We start from the raw sequence: 720 nt of genomic DNA on the forward strand, positions 1-720 counted from the left end.
AAAATGAAAATAACATAGGCCTTAATACAGGCCACAAATTAATATTTGATAAGAGTAAATTATTTTTTGTATAAATATTTTATAAAATAATAGTTTAGAAACATTTGCCACAGTCAGTACCACGGATGGGTGGCCACTTGAGAATACTGTGTGCGGTTGCATTTTTATTTAAAATATATGGTATAATAAATAAGTATATATTTAAATTGATTACTTCATTGAAAATTTTAATAATATACTTTAATATTAATGATATTTATGAAAAATATATATTTGTAAAAATTTTCATTTATTACTGGCAACAGCCATACCACGTTGAAAACACCGGTTCTCGTCCGATCACCGAAGTTAAGCAACATTGGGCACAGTCAGTACTTGGATGGGTGACCGCTTGGGAACACTGTGTGCGGTTGCCTTTTTATATTAAAAATATATATTATTTTTCTTCTTTTCTTTTTGAAGTTATACTTCTTTTGGCGCGTTTGGATGAGAGTGAATTTGTGAGCTGCGCGCGCACGAACGACATGATGAAGTTAGCCACAGAATTGAAATAATAAAAAAATATATCAACACTGAATATAGTTACAGTACAGTGTATAGTTACAGTGTTTTCCAATATTAGAGGTTAATTTTGTAAGTATAATATATAGATATATTTCTAAAGAACTTATTTTTCTAACAAATAATCAAATAATAATAAAATTTAATTATTTATTATTT

General features: G+C 27.8%; 1 non-coding gene across 1 annotated transcript; it reads left to right on the forward strand.

Annotated features, from left to right (window-relative positions):
• Positions 1-297: 297 nt before the first annotated feature.
• On the forward strand, positions 298-416 carry LOC123304090. The gene has a single exon (XR_006536142.1). It is a non-coding gene; the product is annotated as a 5S ribosomal RNA (ribosomal RNA).
• Positions 417-720: the final 304 nt, after the last annotated feature.

The sequence above is a fragment of the Chrysoperla carnea genome, assembly GCF_905475395.1.
Source record: "Chrysoperla carnea chromosome X unlocalized genomic scaffold, inChrCarn1.1 SUPER_X_unloc_2, whole genome shotgun sequence".
Classification (NCBI taxonomy): Eukaryota; Metazoa; Arthropoda; class Insecta; order Neuroptera; family Chrysopidae; genus Chrysoperla; species Chrysoperla carnea.